Source organism: Eschscholzia californica, unplaced genomic scaffold, assembly GCF_041429995.1.
Source record: "Eschscholzia californica isolate CP2 unplaced genomic scaffold, dmEscCali1.0.p SCAF_2, whole genome shotgun sequence".
Classification (NCBI taxonomy): domain Eukaryota; kingdom Viridiplantae; phylum Streptophyta; class Magnoliopsida; order Ranunculales; family Papaveraceae; genus Eschscholzia; species Eschscholzia californica.
The window spans coordinates 23,501,909-23,521,494 of NW_028238309.1; the positions used below are offsets into that span (position 1 = coordinate 23,501,909).

Consider the following 19,586-nt stretch of genomic DNA (forward strand, 5'->3'; position numbering starts at 1 on the left):
AAGAGTCCAAGACGTCCTGAACTTTTCAAGCTTCTGCAAACACATCTCTAACAAGTATAAAAATTGAAAACACAAAGAGAGAGAGAGAGAGAGACCCCCTTCAAATATAACCAACTTGCTTAACAGAACAGAAATGACAATCAAATCTGCTTCGATCTCAGACAACAAAATTTCTTCTAAGAAAACAAATTAACATCTCCCTATAGCACCAGTCCACCTGGAAACCAAAACAAAAAGGAGTTCATCACACGTTAGGTAATTAAAAGATAGAGCAAGATTCTTATAGTATAGCACGCTAGAAACTGAAAAGTAAATACCACTGAGCAAGGTTATAAGAAAACAAATTAACATCCAGTGCCCATTGAAATTTCCAAAATTGAATAACTAGCAAACAAAAGAAAAGGAAAGCGAAAGATCAATCAACAAAACCTGTCACAGAAAATAAGGAACCCAGTCCTCAAAAATGGAAAACCACAAAAAAGACGATGTGACGAGAATGCTTTAGGTACTGTAGGTTCCGGGAAAAGTATTCAATAAATTCACCTTCATAAACAAACAATAAGGAAGAGAACTTCAACAGAACAATAGCAAATAGAAAAACCCCCCTCGATTCTCAAAACAAGGTTATTACTCCCTAGAGAAATTCCTATTCTCGCAAAATAAAAGAAGCAAATTCAAAAAGCACTTCCACACAGTTAACTTGGCAGGGCGGACAACAATCATCCTACCAAATCAATAACATCAAATGAGCAATTATAACAATAGAAAAGGACCTAAAAAGAAAGGAAATAGATTGGCCTTTTAACCCGTCACTTCTCTCACATTTTACATGCCAAGTTAAGAATAGCCTCCCAACAAAGAGATGCCTGAGAAAGAGAATGAAAAACACATATATACATCAATTCAAGAAGATATGAAGAAAGAAAAGAAACTGAATAAGGAAAGTTCAATCAGGTAACACTTTTTCTGCAAAATAAGAGAGCCTAGCCCTCAAACTGATCACCCTTTTCGGAAGGTATTAAGTAGATTCATTATGTCTATTAACGTAACTAACACCTTCCGGAAAAAAAAAATAAGGAAGAAGGCTTCTTCCGGACAATAAAGGATAGGAAACCCCGGCCATTTCACAAAACAATTTAATGTCTCTCTGGAGTAAAGTCCAGTTCTCACATCCCTGCGAAAAAAAAAAATGAATTTTTCGTGCTTCTATGACTCCCCCTTTAACAAGGAAAAGTTTGAAATATCAAGTGACAGCAAACCCCCTTCCAAATCCCTTGTATAGTTCTTTTCTTCGTTTAATATTAATTCAAATATCCAAAAAAAAAAAAAAATTATTTACCAATTGATTCATGTTCCTTCAAGTTGTGTGCCCTGAAAGTAGTAGCAGGAGACTGTTTGCTTAAGGCTGAATAAAGGATCCTTTTAATATAGAAACCATATACCCAAAATAACATAAGAGCAAGTTAGAACTAAATACTCGATCCTTTTAAAACAGATGAAGTCAGAATAGTGTTTCAAAATCTCCAACAAGTGAGAAGGCTAACCAGAATAGACTCACCAACCTACCCATAGCTGACAATAGGTAATTCCAAGAGTTCCTCTTTCCCGCTCGAACTGACGGACTATGAACAGCTACAACCACCTTAAAGTACATTACTGAAAATAAGACAAAAATAACGTACATTCAACACTTTTTTCAGTACAAATGCTGAAACACCCAAGGAGCATCAAATAGGAAACACCATCCGGACATGCCAAGTCATTTTTTCGCGTAACCATAGACCTAGAGTACCAAGGACCAAAGAGTGCTGGAAATGGAAAGCAGATATCTACATGTCCTGGAAATAGTTTGATGTAATTGAAAGGGAACTGTTTCCATAGATATCCTCCCTATAAAAACAAGGAGCTTCTAAAAGTTGGTGTGGAAGACCCACTTCAAGAAGAAACTGATGCACTCTCCCATACACCTAACTCCCTGGTAAAACAGAAAGATAGTCTTCACACAGTAGGCTCCAACAATGCTAAGGCACAAGCTAACAAGATTCAGGTTTCAAAGTGTTACTCTTTTTTGGCAGGAAAACACATCCATTCGGCAATGGGCACAAATCGTTAAAAGTACAATTAAAGAAATTATAAATGAATAGGACAAAGAGTAAATTAATGTTTAAATAATAGTTAAAGAATTTATGAAGAGTACTGAAAACTTCTTCTTAGACACAGTAAAAAATTAAAAAAGCAAGTAAAGAAAGACCTATATGGATAGAGCCTATAAAAGTCCATTGACTCACTCCTCTTACTTAACAATAAAGCAAATATACCTAGAACAACTGAAAAACAGAAGATTTAAAGCCACCATCCATTTTTCATTCTAAACAGTCGCCCTCAAGGGAAGAACCGAAAAAAGACTGGAGGGAAAACGTAAAAACTAGATGACCCCTTTGGGCAAAAGAAACAAGCCCAATTTTCTACGCAAAAACACCTACTTTCTTGAAGAACATCACAAGCAAAGAACTAAACAATATTTGCCATACACTGGATACAGACTCCCTTCACGTGACGATTTCCCGTATTGGATGCAACAGCTACCCAATGAAATCTGCGCAGACTGAAATCCTGTCGCCAGGAAGCGCCACCAACTGAAGAGAACAACAATAGATTCAAAAGAATTCTACAATATTAACTCTTAGCTGAAATGTCGTATCAGTAAATGATGACTGCTAGAAAAATGAAATAATGGTAAAGCGTGAAAGGACACAAAAAAGAATACAACCTTCCCACCACAACGAACAATTAATCATGTTATACAACACTTCTTTAAAGATATCAAACCGAAACGTTCTTGTCATCAAGATGATGTCCTACGATTAGGCCAAAATAGCTATACCATTAGCACGGCCAAATCCAAAGAGGATACCTAAGTTTCTACGAAGGAAATTTAAATACAAAAATAAATACCAGATTAGACAAAAATAGATACCAGATTAGACAAAAATAGATACCAAATCAGGTTTAAGTATATATACCAACTAATCTCATCACAGATCCATCTAATACTTTATCAATACCTTTACTGGCTTAACCAACGGTAGAGCGAAGTATTTAAGATGATCATGATGTTGGATTGGCATCAGAATCGTCTCTGAATCTATTATAAGTAATTATCAATGAATTAGTATCCCCTCAAATATAAACTCAAGCTCGATGTGTAGTCGAATCTGAATAAGCAACCAACTGATCAAGTATTAAATCAAACCCATATTATTTCTTCCTAATCAAAGAAACAATTCAACTGAGGACCAAATTGAAAAATCAACCTTTTTAGATGCTTGAGGTGAAAGCCATATAACCAAACTTAAGAGATTCATTAAGAACCCCTATATTACTCAAAAAGCAAACCACGTTCACGCACCACCACTCAACAGCAAAGCTTGAATAGCTTGAAACTTTTCACGCCGATTTTAGAGAACAATAAAATCAAAACCATTCTCAAATTGTAAGACATGGATCAAATATCTCATTAAAAAAAAACAAAAGAACTGCTAAGGAGGTACGTTATGGATAGGTGGATGGACATGGACATTAAACTTTAGGCTGTCAATGCTGTGGTAAATAACTACACAAGCTAATACCCTCAAATTCAGAGAGAAGATGTGCAGCTTCTGTATACAACCAACAAGGTAGAACCAATTCCAAATTAACAAGAAATAAAAACTAAATCAGGTACAAGTTTCTACACCAAAAGATCTGATACAGCAAAAGAGTGATCTTACTTTCCCTCAGAGGCCTCCACTAAGAACATCTGGGATGATTTCATAATAGCAACCAGAGAAATAAATCATTATTGGTTTAAATGGTCAATAAAACCATTACACGAGATGATTCAGATTTGGATCGCATCGTGTGTATTTGCACCATAAGATCGACATCAGAAAGAACGGCCCTTCAATATCAAACTTACAGTTCAATTAGATTTCAAATGGAACCATTAACAATCTCAATTTCCAAAACTGCATAGATATCAAATATACAAAAGCATCTGATCAAGAACATAATTTCAAACCCTGTTTTACGAAACGTCGACCCTAAACCACTAATAACCAAATTGACACGAAACTGATAGATGTTTAAAAACAAAAGTAAATCGACCCGACTAGGGAGAATATTGCTGGACTAAGTCCAACTTAAGGATCCATGGGAACTAAGCAGTCCGACTAGGACTCGAACTCGGCTCGGCCAAGGTCCGAGTCCGAGTCAGGGGGCGAGTCAGCCGACTCACTCTGCCGAGTCAATCTCTGTGCTTCCTGTTTCTTTTGTTCAGTGTTTACTGCCCATAAGTAGTTATGAATGTATGTACATAATATGATTAATATGGCAATTCAAAACATAATAAAGTTCAAACTCCAACGCATGCTCACCACCGGTACTTTTTGGCTTCCACTGTTTGTTGATGTTTTTGTTCGTCTTTCTCGCTCTGTTTTATGCGTCCATTCCTTCTCTCTATCTAAACAAATCTCTTTTTTTTAAATCCTTCTCATGTTATACTTCTCTTGTTAAGAAGGTGTTAATGTGTTTTTCATCTATTTTCTCTCTCCAAGAATAGAGGAAGGGGGATGTTGATGGTGGACTGATTTGGGAGTAGTTGTAGTTGCTAAGTAATGGCGACAACAAAATAAAATGTTTTCCCCAATTTGATTTGGAAATTCTATGGTCTGACATGATAGAAAGTGTTGGATAGCAAAGAAAACCCTAGAAATAAGATGGAAGTCTTGAAGATCTCTTCATATGCAATAAACCCTAAACCACGAATTAAAGCCGAGATCAGAATTTGTACCCAAAACTTCGAAAACAAAAAATTTGATGAAATTTAGAGACGTCGTCAAATCTCTTCCAAGAAGAAATCATTGACAGATGTTTTTGAAATTTTACACAGTAATAGAGATTGATTTTGGGCTATAAATTAATCCTCATTCTAGAAATTTTTTTTTTTATCTGAAAACCGAGTGGTGCTGGTCGTCAAGTGGCGGTAATTATAAAGGATTAACAAGAACATTGAGATCATCAATGGATCGCTCTCGAGGTCCTCATGCTTCTGAACTAGAGTTTGTGTTTCTTTCATCTACTCTGTTGGTGTCCCCCATTAAAAGTTTGTAATTAGTTTTACACCCAATGTGTTTGTCATCTACTTAAGAAACTCGTTTGTCCGCATATTGGCGACCTATTTTCCCAAAACACTTGAGGAAAACGTAAAGCAACAGTCTCCTTTTCCCACTTTAGATGATGGACTGAGTATGGACAGCTACAACCACCTTATAGCATAAGTAACTTCAGTTAAAAAAACTTCGTCCAAATGGACCAGGTTATTTTCACCATAATCCCTAGTCCTAGAATACCTAGGATCAGACAAGTGCTGAATATGGGAAGCAGACGTCCCCACCGACATAAAAAAGCCCCTCCAGAACAAAAAAGAACCATTGACCTCACTAAGTAGATACTATAATCTGGAAATAGATAACACAGCTAACAAGAGCAGGATTCATGTATCTCCTACAAATGAGGAAAGAGTAACCAGATAGAGCCGAACAGAAGAGAATCTGAACGTATGGTTTTTTGAATGTTTCTCTTTCGGCATAAGCAGGTGAGGAACTTCCAATGCCATATCCTAAAAATAAGGGTAGGTGATCATGTATTCATGTAATTCATTGTCTGAAAAATTCAGACAACAAGAAACAATTATCCGAACAACAAATTAAGCCAGAAAGCTCCTCCATGGACAACAATAACTTCCAAGTATGGGTACCATTCCAAAAGATCAAGATGAATGGTCAAACATAGCTGAGTTTTCTATTCGTGTGACACTCGAGGAACAACTTAATGGCACTGTCATAGTGCTGGAAGCTAAGGTACCTAATAGAAAGATAACTTCCATATAAGAGACCAGTTAGGGAAAAAACAGATTTTCAAGTGGGAGGTCAAGCGTTACACTTTTCAACATCAGCAAATGATCCCATTCTTTGTAGCTAACACTCCATTACGGTGCCCCTATAGTAAACATAAGGAAACCTATTTGGTCAACAATTGAATTAGGACACACCAATCAAACACCCTTAAAATAATCAACTTTAAATTAAACCCAAGTAGAATAGAGATCAAAAGAGGAGAGAGAGAGAGATGTAAGGGAGATTGGGGATAAAATGCAAAGTCACCTCTATTTCTCAATGGCAGGGGTTTCATTTTGACGAATAGGATTAAGTAGTGGAGTGAAGATCTACAGTTCCAATAGGACGTATCTAATAACAGAAAATTTCAGGTCATTTCATTTGCCAAATGCCTTCACCCGCTAATTTAGAAAGGGTGGATTCTTGTTTACCTCTACAGATTACTAACTCACTATTATACGCAAGGAACAACCAGTGGCACATCTAAACTCAGATGAAGTAAATTCGAAACAGCTATTAATATGTCGCACCAAATCTTAATATCCAATATAAATTTGAAGCAAGCTATAACAAAACAAATAAACTGATTCACAACTACAATTTAAATGAATTTGGAGACAAGATTTGAAGAAGAGACGGTCATACCTGGCTAACAGTAAGACTACACGAGGAACAAGCCAACAACCACTCGTGCCTAACAGCACATGTTACAAACAAATAACACTAGATTATGTCTTAGGCAAGGAGAAAATAAGATTCAATAGAATTGTTGCCAAAGCTAACCTCTCAAGTTAGTATTACCAACTTAAGTTGAAAAGAAAAATCTGCGAAGCAGTTTGCACCAACATGATGGCGGTCCTAGGATAACAGAGCAAGCACCAGAAAGCTGTTCTTTTTTCATTAGACTGGGAATTCCACGTATCCCACATCAAGATAAGACCATCAACTTTCCTGGCTATAGAGTTCTTGACTAATAGTTCCACGTAGAAAAGGAACAGTGCCAAGGGAAAAAAAAATCCCTACGATAAGCAAACAGAAAAAGTAGAAAATAGCGCAAACCTATGATTAGCATAAAACTCAAAATTGAAGAAGGGAAAATCATGAATGACCAATGAAGAACCATTAGGGAAGCTTATGATAACGTCAGCATACAAGTTGAGAAAGCGGTTCACCCTCGATCGACGTGAGCCAAATATGGATCCCATACATCTCAAAGAGTGTACCCCTAGAAATCAAACCAAATCTTCAAGCAAATAAGGAAGTCCCTTCGGTAAAAACAATAAAGCATAAAACTCAAAATTGAAGAAGGGAAAATCATGAATGACCAACAAGGAACCATTAGGGAAGCTTATGATAACGCCACCTTACAAGTTGAGAAAAGCGGTTCACTCTCGATCGACATGAGCCAAATATGAATCCCACACATCTCAAAGAGTGTACCCCTAGAAATCAAACCAAATCTTCAAGCAAATAAGGGAGTCCCTTCGGTAAAAACAATCAACCAAAATAAGGACCACAACAATAACAAATTTAAAGGAAACCCCAACAGGAATCAGCAAGTTGAAAAACAAATATTAGACTATCAAACAATGAACTCATACTGACGCCTAAAAATCAGGCGAATAAAGTATTAGACTATCAAATGAAACTCTATCGATTAACTTCCTCACAAGCAACTTAAAATAGGAACTCCCTCCAAAGAGACCAAGTCACATTTCATAATAATTCCCAGTCTTCACACAACTGGAACGAGTGACTCAATCTGCAAAGCAGACATCCCCAATCACACTTTGTGCATATAATTTATAGTAAATGTGAAGAAAATGTTTGTACAAATGACCTCTGTGATAAATGTAACTGCAAGTTTATATAAGAACAACCCTTCCGGAGAAACCCAAGCACTCCCACCATGGAAACCTGCAAGATATGTTCTACCACCACTGCAAGAAATGCCAAGCAAATTATTCTTCAAAAAACGTGTGACAAGATAACCCATACCATATTCTTAAAAAGCGAGGTTAATGACTTCCGTACTACGAATAGAAAAAAGATCGCACGAAGAGATAAACTTCAGTGAAAGAACCTTAACAAGATATCCTCCTTTAAACTCCGTCCAAGGATACCAACCGTCAGTGAATGTCTGAATGTTGATAGCGGCCACCCATACCCTGAACACAGTTCAATGCAATCACATCTTAAAGTTGGAAGAGGCATACCATCTCTTTCCCGGAACAAGCTAGTGGAGAACTCCCTGTCTTCAAAGAAGAAAAACCAAACCACTACTTCAACTATTTAAATCTAAAAGGTCTGGGATAGGAAATTATACAACCAATGTTCAATTCTCCAGAAAGTAGGGAGAGGTGCTAATACGATTAAGCAAGAAGAAAATAAATAACAAATAGGGGAATTCGAAGCTTTACTTTTTCCCATATAACGAAATGACCGACGCAAGGATTCTTAAGCAAATCCCTAATAATAAGGAGAAGAAATTTCTACTCAATACCCGAATAGCAAAGAAAATGACTTAAAAACGTCATGCAAGAAAAATAAAATGGACTAGAAACAAAGAGTATAACTGAAAAATACCACTTGGATACCTAGGATCAGGGTGAACACTCAAAACATAGGAGCTACTTAAATGAGGATTTTGGATATGCACTACATCGAAATCCTGAAATGAACATGCGTAGAATAGTACTAGCCATCTCATAACAGATCGCCAATCTTCAAAACTTATCACCCTATCTTCAGAACAGATCACCCTATCTCAAAACAAAATCCCTAAGAAACACAATGCGAACATACCACCTATCTTCGAAACAAAAGATCGCTTCGACAGAAAAAAAAAAAAAATGAAAGAGGTAAGTTCAATGTTGCACAAAAGAAAAACATCCTTCTTGAAATCAATCAGCATTAGAACGCACCAGTGCCTAAGAGCTTGCAGTTGCACTCAAACCGCAATCCCTGGAGGAAATTTGAAAATCATAAGATTGTGTATTCCGTTCTTAATAGAGAACAATAATGTAATAGTCCCACATTGCTCAAAAGAGTGTCCAGAGACTGGGCTATATGTGTAAGCTCAAGCTTAGTAAGTACCGAGGCCTCTTGGGAAGGTCTGTGGTGCCTTCGCCAAGACAAAACCTCACACCACGCTGAGTGGTGGCTAAGTGGGGACAATATCGGCAACTGCTAAGGCTTGGGGCGTTACAAATAAACACTTATAATGATATGAGAAACCTCCATTAATTAAATAATTGCCTCGAGAAATCCGGACTAAACAAAAAGGCTCTACAAATTTCAGATAGCAGCAAGCAATGTTCTATAATTTGGCAGATGTATACGCTTCGAAGCCCTACTCAAGGCATACACATCTACCAAAAACAAAACAAATTTACAAGCATCATTTAATTAATGCAACATAAGAGCTAACATCATTTTACATTTTTGTTTCTTAGATAGTCAAGTCTTTATATTATTATAGCAAATTGAAAAAGACTATATTATCTAACTCTGTACATAAATGTGGAACGTTTATTTTCTGAAATAATAAGTTTACACCTTTCAATGATCGAGGCATACGTCTGAAGGTGGCGCTTCGCTTTTTTCGAGCAAACACCTTGAGGCAGGAAAATTTTTGCAAGACCTTGAAGACATTCAGATGGAAAAACTACAGATTCTGTATACAACCCACAAACTAGAATTCATTCCAATTAACACTAAAAGGATATGTATAGTTTCTCTACCATATTCTATTTAGCAACAGATTCACGTTCCTCTAAGTTGTGTTTCTGAAAGTAGTAGAAGGAGGCTGTTTGCTATGCCGCACAAAAGGAGATAATTTAATTTTCGGTGGAAGTTTCGGTCAGTGTAGAAATTTTACAAATGATGGAAATGCTAGAAATATAATGCAATAGTGTATAATAAGACTCTTTTACATCATTAAGCATAAAAAGGATGCAATCTTGCGACAATATTGCCAGCCAATGTCCGGTTCTGTTTTTTTTTTTTTGAATCCAAGGGAAACATATCCATTAATAGTGATAAAATCACAATGATACAAGGATAATAATAATTATTTCTCTCTGTCGGATGCGTCATGCTATTTACAAATCTGTAAATGCAAATGCCTCCTAAAGGGGGAGAAATTGGACTAGACACAGACACTATTGGGATCCTAAAGATCCGAGAAAATAGACCCTAAAGATCTGACAAAAGGATCCTAAAGATCCGACAAAAATAAAATAATAAAAACCAAAAATAATTCCTCTCTGATTCTTCTTCTTGTTCGTCATGTTCATCTTCTTCTTCTTCCTTTTAATCTTCTTTCTCTGATTCTTCTTCTTCTTTTGTCCTTTTCATCTTTTCTTTCTCTGGTTCTTCTTCTTCTTCTTCTTCTTCTACTTCTTCTTCCTTTATATCTTCTTACTCTGATTCTGATTCTTCTTCTTCTTCTTTCTTTTCATCTTTTCTTTCTCTGGTACTTTTTCTGCTTCTTCTTCTTCGTTTACATCTTTTCTTTTTGGTTTTTCCTAGTATACCTTCTTTTGATCTGATCTTTTTCCTGTAACAACTAACTATTTCTAAGAGGGAAAGAGGGATTCCGGCGAAAGGATCCTTTCACCGGAGAAAAATCAATGATTTACACGGGAGAATTCACAGATCTGAAGTTTTTTCTAGAGAGAGAAAAAGGGGGTAGTTTTTTTGTCCAACGCGAAGAAAGAAAGGGAGTCCGGTTCTGTTTTTACGCGACATCTTACGGAAATTAATACCCACAAAATATGTTAGTTTAAGGGCTAACCAAGGAATGAAACTTCCCGAAATTTCACCGAAATTTCGCGAAACGTTTCCTAAAATGAGATTAGGTGCACGAAATAACACTTACAACTATTTCCGACATGATATTTGGGAGGTGAAATAAGCAAAATTAACTTCAAACAGTGCAGGGGGTAAATAACAAAACACCCAAGTTGATGTACCTGTTTGGTAGTAAAAAATGGTCTCTCCATAAAGAGAAAAATGTTAAAGGCGCCTACTCGAAGTGTTATTGGCCGCCCCTTCTATGCTCATATTCCTTTTCTGAAAGTTGTCTTGAGGGGGGCCAATAACTATTTTCTGAGGTGCCTTAAAAAGCCACTATAGCTGGTACATCAAAATAAAACCCTAGCTTGGGTTTGCATTGTGTCTTTGTGACGGCTCCTTCCTCCTCTCTAACTTCTCTTTCGAACTAAAAACCCTACAAACTTGATGATCTTATCTACTACACGAAATTTTTTGAAGAAGTGAAAAGAGATGGTAAAGAAATACAGAGCAATAAACCAGAAAATGAAGAACAGAGACGAGTTATGATCTTTTGATCAGATTTTTAGTTCTAATCAGTTTCCATTCTCATAAGTATTATCTACTGATCTGGTCTTTCAAAAATTAACATTTATTTCGGCATTTCGTGTTAGATTTCAACGAAATAATTGTAAGTTAAGTTTCATTTCCTTGACTTGAAAAAACAAAATATTTCGGTCGAAATGACCGAAATATTTCGGTTTTTCATTCCCTGCTAAATACTGGATCCTTTTAAAGTATAATATTTCAAAATCAACAAGAAGCGAGAATTCTAACCAGAATATATTCACCAGACCTAGAAATAGCTAACCATGGGAATTTCCAAGTGTTCCTCTTTCCCGCTCCAGGTGACAGACTGAGTATGAACAGATTTCGGTATTCCCTGCTAAATACTGGATCCTTTTAAAGAATAATGTTTCAAAATCAACAAGAAGCTAGAAGGCTAACCAGAATATATTCACCAGACCTAGAAATAGCTAACCATGGGAATTTCCAAGTGTTCCTCTTTCCCGCTCCAGGTGACAGACTGAGTATGAACAGCCACACTTAATGTATATCCCTGAAAATAAGATAAAATAAATTCCGTAATTTCAATAGTTGAGTAAGTACAAATCCAGAACCACTCAACAAACGATCAAAGAGTGCTCGATATGGAAAAGCAGACATCTACGTGTCCAATAAATAGTCTAGTCTAATTGTAAGAAAACTGCTTTCATAGATATCCTCCTCCCCATAAAAACAAGGAACTTCTAAAAGTTAGTGTAGTTCCCCCTTAAAGAATAAACTGATGCACTCCCCCATACTCCCCTGATTAAACAGAAAGATAGTCTTCGCACTACTTCAAGGCTCCAGCAATGCAAAGACACAAACTAACAAGATTCAGCTTTCAAAAATATGTCAAGAAAGAAATTCAAGTGTTACTCTTTTTGGCAGGATAACACATCCATGTGGCAATGGGCGCAAATCCGTAAAAGTACAATTAAAGAAATTATAAAATGAATAGGAAGAATTAATAACACAAAGAGTAAACTAATGTTTTAAGTACATGTTTAAACACATCATACTTCAATAAATAGTTAGTGAATTTATGAAGAGTACTTAAAACTTCTTCCTAGATAATACGGATGAATATTGAAAAAGCAAGCCCTATTTGAGTATTTCCCTGCAAAACACCTACTTCCCTGAAGAATTCCGCGAGATATTTTACTGTGCATATTCCATTCGTAAGAAAGGACTAAAAACATCTACCATGCATTAAGCGCCACCAACTGGAGAACAACATTCAGTTCAAAACAATTCTGAAATATTAACTCTTAGCTGAAATATCGCATCAGTGAGGACTGCTAGAAAGGAGAAATATTGGTAAATCGTGAAAAGTACACTAAACCAAATGCAACCTTCCCACTACAACAACCAACTAATCATGTTATACAAAATGTTTTTAGGATAGCAAATCGAAATGATTAACGTTCTAATGACCAAGATGTTACGCCAAAACAGAAGTATTTAAGATGATCAATGCCATCAGAATCATCTTACATTAGTAACACAGTACTAAAAATAATCAATAATACATTTGCTATGAACTCCATTTATAAAGATTTTCCTTTCCTGTTAACAACTACCCATAGCAACTGTACCAGTTAAAACTAAAAAAAACCTCAACAAGGATACCTAAGCTGCTATAAGAAAAAACCCAAGGCAGAGACTCATGCATAAAGTACGTAAAAAAAAATGGCTAATGAAGACATCAATTATGTAAAAATACAGGATAACAAGTTTTTCTACTTTACTACCATAGTATAAAGGTCTGAAGTATTGCCAAACAACTCAAAAATAACAGTGAAAAGGAAAAACAAAACTTTTAAAGAGGTTATTGGATTCAAAATACACAAACATCGATAATGGCTTAAAATACATATGCTTAGAGGCGCGCCTCCAGGCGTACGCCTCAACCGTTTTTTCCAACATTCAAGCATGGTTTATTAAGGAAATCTCGAAACTGTACTCATTCCCTGAAATACAATCGAATAAAAAATCAATAAGCAGGGTTCAGTAGAGCAAGTATTTAAGGTGATCCATATGCGGATCTTATCCTGCACATAGGCATGATAAGATTGCCGGCAGTATCATCTTTAATTCTGTTAAAAGTAATTACCAATGAAATAAAAACTCAAGTCCGATGTGTAGTTGAATCAAGTGGCAATCCAAAATATTCATGATTGCTTCCATATAAAATTTCGAGAGGCAAATCAATCAATTAAGAGAAAAATCCAAACCTACTATGCAATGCCTGATCAGAGAAAAGAACTGAGAAGCAAATCACAATAAAAACTTAGATAGTGTTATCAAAATCGTGCGATTTGGGATTCAAATCGCATGATATAAATCGAATCGGGGGGAATTCAATTTGACTCGTACTTCAAATCGTAAATAGCAAAAAATCGTGTGATTTCCAACCGAATCGGTTTTAACACGTGAATCTTGGGATTCATTGAGAATCCCATGATCCAAATTAAAACCCATAATTTGAGGAGTTTTGGGGCAAATCGATTCCTACAAACTAAATCAGATAAAGGGTTTTGATTTTTGAAGAAAGCAGAAAGAAATAAACAAAAAACAAAACCAAGAAAAAAAGAAAGAAATAAAGACTTACCTTCATCTTCCTTCAAGCAACCAAGAGTTCAACACCATTAAACTACCAAGGTATGTTTTATTCATCTTTTTTCTTCTTCTTCTCTCTCTAAAAACCCTAGCAACTATAATGTTTTTGAATCTCAAACCTTATTTCTTATTTCTTCTTCTTCTTCTCTCTCTAGAACGATTTCTTTCTCTATCTAGCTAAAACGACTCTCTCTCTCTCTCTGTAGAGCAGTATGTTCTATCATATCTCTCCTCTTAAAATTTATATACTTCAGCCATAAACGGTAAACCTTTTAACCGAATTTAGTCGACAAGGCCCTGGAAGTAGTAGAAGGAGACTGTTTGCGTGACGTTGAATATGAATATGTGGCACAGAAGAACATAATAGCACATTTAGAATTTCTTACGTGAAGCCTTTTTCTGGGTTAGGGGCCAACTTCAAATATAGAACATGGTTTCAGCAGAGTTAAGAACATTGATCAGTTGTGAGTGTCGCACCACCTCAGGACTTGACACAACTTCACATAGACACGTTGACTACAATTGAAACAACTATTAATCCATCGCACCAAACAATATCCAATACCATATGTCGCATCTCAGGACATGGCACAACTCATAACTTCACATACACAAATTGACCACAAGTGAAACAACTACAGAAGCAGAAATGAGTTTGGAGGCAAGATAAGTGAGACACTCATAGCTGGCTAACAATAAGACTATAAGACCAACAAGCAAAAAACTCAAAGTGTTAGCGCTTATGTTCCAAACAATTAGCACTAGATTATGTTATTAGCAAGGAGCAACACACTGACACAACGAAAATAAGAACAAGTACGATATCCAAAGCAAACTTAAGATAGTAATACAAACCGAAGTTGAAACGAAAAATCTACCAAGCAGTTTGCACCAGCATGATGGAGCTCCTACAACAGCAAGCAAATCTTCAAACATATCTTTAAAAGTCAAAAAATGAAGGAAACGAAAGGTAAAGAACTTAGGAACCATGGATTTACTACTCATGGATCTGCAATAGGACTGCAAATACTTAACTTACACAAGAGGAAGCATAAAACTGCGGTGTTTTTTTGTGTCAAAAGTCAGCAAATTGTGATTCTCTCCACTACGATTCAGGAAAGTAGTTCTGTCCACTCAACATATATCAAATATAGATAGCAGACTGTCCACATTGTCCTACAAATAGTTGAATGAAACTATATACCTACTGTTAACGAGAGGTATGCTCGAGAAAGAACATAAATGCAAGTTAGAACAGAAGACCCCCTTTCCTGGAGAAACCGAATCAAACCTTCAGGTAAATAATTAGTCCCTTGAAAAGCAAAACAGCAAACAAAAATAATGTGTCAGAACACTATAAGATATTTAGAGGGAAACCTACCAACCCTATAACTCATATTCTACACAATTACATGATGAACAGAGTACTGATATCTAACAAATAGGATGGAAAAAAATGGTACTATCAAATAAAAGTCTATTGGTAAACTTCCTCACCACCAACTTGAAATAGAAACTCCAAGCAAAGGAGACATCACCGGTAACACTTCATGAATATAATTTGAAGTGAATGTGAACAAAACGTTTGTACAAATGATCCCATAACTGTAGCTTTATATAAGAAAAACACTTTCGAAGAAACAAAAGCACTTCCACAATGGAAACCTAATCCTCAGTAAACAAAGATAATCCAGTAAGATAAGTTCTACAACCTCTTGAAGAAATACATATCCCTAAAAGCGAGGCTAAGGAATTGCATATTACGACTAGGAAAAAGATTGCACAAAGAAAAAACTAAACTCTCATGAAAAACCTTAAATAGAGATCCTGCTTCAAACCCCGTCGGTGAATGTCTGAATGTGGATAGCGGCCACCCATACCCAGAACACAGTAAAAGCCTAAAGGCACTTACATATTAAAGGTGGAAGAGATATAGCATAAGCAAAACATGTTTCATGGAACAAGCTACTATAGGAATGAGAACTTGGAACCTTGAACCCAGCAATCCATGTAAATTGCTGAAAAAAATGTAGACCAAGCCAAGGAAATGATATCAGTTCAAACCCATACACCCAGCACCGGAAAGTTAAATCGTTTCCCGTCGAATTGGGAAGTTCCGCATATCCTACATCAAAGATAAGACCATCAATACTTTTACACATTTACTTCATCTAGAGTCTAGACATGGAACTTGAAAAGTGAAAAAAGAAAATATGGAATTTTATCCTCATAACATCCAGGTGACCTAGTTGTAGTATCCAGCAAATTCTCTCAAACCAGAACAATTTACCAAGCAAAGTAATGGCTACCAACATGACAGATCTTCTATTCTGAGAGAGTTATCTATGTGGAACATAGCTGTTATCACCTCAAAACTTATCCAGCTGCAAATCTTATGTTATAATATCACATAAAAAGGACCACAGCTAAAGAAAATGTCCTGTGTCAAGTAAATTAGCAGCACATCCCGCCTCTCTCCCTTTAGTACTAATGCCCAAGTAGAGAGGACAAAAAGTGACCATGCACCAACTGCCTAATCACATGCAAACAGAAAGGACCAAGATAAAAGCATAAAACTCAGGGGTCTTTCATTTGTCGTGTCAATAATCAGCAAATTGTGATTCTACACTACGAGTTCAGGAAAGTAGTTCCGCCCACTCAACATATGTCGGATATAGATAGCAGACTCTCCACATTGTCTACCCTACAAGTAGTTGAACAAAACTATATGCCTACTGTTAAAGAGAGGTATGCTCGAGAAAGAACATAAATGCAAGTTAGAACAGAAGACCCCTGTTCGTGGAGAAACCTAATCAAATCTGAAGGTAAATAATATGTCCGTTGAGAAACAAAACAACAAAGCCAAAATAATGTTTGAGAGCACTAAAAGAAATTTAAAAAAAACCTACCAAACCCTATAACTCATAATCTACACAAAACGATGAAAAAGAATTGTACTATCAAATAAAAAATATATCGGTAAACTTCCTAACCAGCAACTTGAGATAGAAACTCCCTTCAAAGAGACCGAGTAAGATTTCATTATAATTCCCAGTCGTTCAACAACCAGAAAGAGTGACTGAATCTGCAAAGTACACATCCCCAATAACAATTCATGAACATAATAATGTGAACAAAATGTGTAATTACACATAAGACCCCTGTAAAAATGTAACTGCAAGTTTACAAAAGAAAACCGCCTCTCGAAGAAACAAAAGCTCTCCAACAATCCAGTAAGATAAGTTCTACAACCTTTTCAAGAAATACATATCCCTAAAAGAGAGGTTAAGGAATTACAAATTACGACTAGGAAAAAGATTGCACAAAGAGGAAACTAAACTGTCATGAAAAACCCTAAAATAGAGGTCCTCCTTGAAACCCTCATCCAAGAATACCAACCGTCAGTGAATGTCTGAATGTGGGTAGCAGTCATGCATACCCGGAACACAGTTAATGGCACATTTTAAAGGTGGAAGACATAGCCTAAGCAAAAAAAAATTCAGGAAACAAGCTACTATAGAAAACTCCATCTTAAAGGTGGAAGAGACATAGCCTAAGAAAAACACTTTCGGGAAACAATTTATAAACAGAAAGCTTTATTAGAGACACAGTGATTTCTAAATTATAAATAACAATCAGATACCAAGGACCAATGTGAACCCTCATAACAGAGGAGCTACTTAATTAAGGATTGCGGATTTGAAGTACATCGCCTTCCTGAAATGAACATGGGAAGAATAAGACTAGCCATCCCATAACAAATATCCTAGGAAACGCAAAGCAAACCGATCACCTATCTTCAAAACAAAACATAGCCTCGACGGAAAAAGGGAAAAAAATTGAAAGAGGTAGTTTCAATTTTGCACGAAAGAGAAACACCTTTCCTGAAATAAATCAGCATTGGAACATAACAGTACCTAAGAAATTGCAGCTGCACTCAAACCGCAATCCCTGGAGAAAATTTGAAATTCTTAAGGTTGTGTATTCCATTGTTAACAGAGAACAATAAACACTTATAAATTATAATGATAAGAGAAAGCTCCTTTAATTAAGTCATTTCTTTGACAAACTTAGAGAACGACAATTACTTCAAACCTGTTTTGTATAGGAAATCAATACTAATGTAAAGAACTGCACCTGCTAGTTTGCTAATACCCCCAAATTCGGATGGAAACCACAAATTCTATATACAACTCACGAACCAGAACAGATTCCAGATTAACACTATCAGTAAGTTAAAAAATCCATTCCGATAGTAAATCTACCACCAGATTAAAACAACAACAAATTGACGTACCTCAAATTTTTGTGCCCTCAAAGTAGTAGAAAGAGACTGTTTGCTTAGTGTTGAACATAGATATCCCGCACAAAACAACACAATAGCAAGTTAGAACAGAAATCATATCCCCAACTAAATACTGGATCTTTTAAAACAAATGCAGTCAGAATAATGTTCCAAGCTCTCTAAGAAATGAGAAGGGTAACCAGAATAGATTCACCAAACCAGAATAGATTCACCAAACCCAGAAATAGCTGGCCGTGGGAACTCCCAAGTGTTCCTCCTTCCCGCTCCAAGTGATGGACTGAGTATGAACAGCTAGAACTTAATGCATATCCCTGAAAATAAGCTAAAGAAGTTATGTACATTCAAAAGTGGACTTGTACAAATTTAGAAAGAATCAACAAAAATACCATCCGGACAGGCCAAGTAACTTTTTAGCATAACCCATAGTCTTAGTAGCAAGGATCAAAGAGTGCTGGACATCGAAAGCAGACATGTCCTCGAGATAATGTGATGTAACAGAAAACTAGATTCCTGAATATCCTACAATTACAGAACCGCAACTGCACCCATTAAAACTAAAAAAACTCAACATGAATACCTAAGCTTTCGAGGAAAGCCCAAAGGAGCAAATAGGTTCCACGTTAACAGTAACAGAAAATGATGATCAAGTTCAAGTTCCAAAACCAACATATCTGATGCATCACAGGGTCATCTTATTAGGAAACACAAATAAGAGCTCATTCATTGGGAAGAATTTGAAAGTGTACAGTTTCCTAAACAACAATTGGATCTTATCGTGCACACATCCAAGAGAAAACTTATTTTTTGGTTAAATACATTAGCAGCACATTCTGCTGAATCTATAAGGAATAATGCCTAAGTAGAGGAACAACAAAATCACCATGCACATAGTAACAATTCAGAGCAAATAAGCAAACAGAAAACCTAGATAGATTGTAAACCTACTATTAGCATAAAACTCAATAGTGAATACTGAAGAAGGGAAAATCAAGAATGCCCAACGAGGAACCATTTAGGGGAACTTACAGAACAGTTTTCTGTAAAGCAATGTTATGCTCTGTTGGATGAAGGAGACCAAATCATAACTCCAACACTAGTAAAAGTACTAAGGAGGTTGTCAACCCCTCCAAGAGTTGGATTTATGCTTTGGGCCTCCTTCATTGACAGGATTCCGACGGTGGATAAGCTGAAACGGAGAGGCTTCCAGATTGTCAATCGATGTTCTTTGCAAACAGGAGGAGGAATCAAGAGATCATATGTTCATCCATTGTAAGGTCGCTAACGGTATTTGGTCATACTTCTTATCGTCTATGAAGATACGGTGGTGCATGCCCTCTTCGGTG

The 19,586-nt window shown here is 36.3% G+C and overlaps 1 long non-coding RNA gene across 1 annotated transcript; it reads right to left on the reverse strand.

The window, feature by feature from the left end:
• Positions 1–12: 12 nt before the first annotated feature.
• LOC147557017 (uncharacterized) lies at positions 13–2,165 on the reverse strand. The gene is made up of 3 exons (XR_015233712.1): positions 1,545–2,165; positions 1,340–1,419; positions 13–1,174 (listed from the first exon to the last, which is right to left on the reverse strand). It is a non-coding gene; the product is annotated as an uncharacterized LOC147557017 (long non-coding RNA).
• Between the last annotated feature and the right edge of the window lie 17,421 nt (positions 2,166–19,586).